This window comes from Triturus cristatus, chromosome 3_2 (assembly GCF_964204655.1).
Source record: "Triturus cristatus chromosome 3_2, aTriCri1.1, whole genome shotgun sequence".
Taxonomy (NCBI): Eukaryota; Metazoa; Chordata; class Amphibia; order Caudata; family Salamandridae; genus Triturus; species Triturus cristatus.
In genome coordinates this window covers 91,221,791-91,222,507 of record NC_140584.1, presented here as the reverse complement: position 1 = coordinate 91,222,507, position 717 = coordinate 91,221,791, and the positions used below count along the sequence as shown (strand labels likewise).

The window sequence follows — 717 nt, the reverse complement described above, 5'->3', positions numbered from 1 at the left end:
AGTTGTTCACAATATCTGGACGAATAGGAGTCTTGAACACAGTAGGCAAGGTGAAATTTTTTCCCAATACCTCCCCTTTTGAGAGTACACAAATATCAAGGGACGGGAGCAGGCCTGAAGGATAAAGAAATTCAGCATTAATCGTGCTCAATCTATTACGGATCCACACAAACACTTTACTTCTTGATATTAAGTCTGAGGATAAAGGTGAGATTTTAGCAAGTCAGGCAAGGTGCTCAGACTCAAAATGATCATCAGCCCATAGTGGAAGTTCAAGGGCAGCAGGCAACTGTCACTGACGCAAATTACAACATCATAGCAACCACCATCTCATGTCAGATGGACTTTGTTTTTCAGTTTAGGGGCACACGTTTTAAAACGAACAAAATTAGCCACTTATTGTCATATTATTGGTTTCAGAGATGGAGTCATGGTTTGCCATTTCAAAACATGCAGATTACAGTGAAAAGGAAAGGAGTGAACAAATGTACCACAAACATTAGGACACTGGGACTACGGCTCTCACATAACACTAACAATGGTATAAACAAAAGAATAAATAACCACCAATGCTCACACTTACTACAATCAGTTTCCAAGAGCAGAGTATGCTGGTAGATGAGAGCGAAGGACTAAAACAAAACGATTTCATGTGGCAGCCATCTTGGACTCATGAGCTTCCTAAGGAGAATATTATTTTTATTTATGTGACGAAGT

The 717-nt window shown here is 39.6% G+C and overlaps 1 non-coding gene across 1 annotated transcript; it reads right to left on the bottom strand.

Annotated features, from left to right (window-relative positions):
• Positions 1–233: 233 nt before the first annotated feature.
• LOC146856859 (small nucleolar RNA SNORD16) lies at positions 234–321 on the bottom strand. Its single transcript, XR_014980289.1, has one exon. It is a non-coding gene; the product is annotated as a small nucleolar RNA SNORD16 (small nucleolar RNA).
• Positions 322–717: the final 396 nt, after the last annotated feature.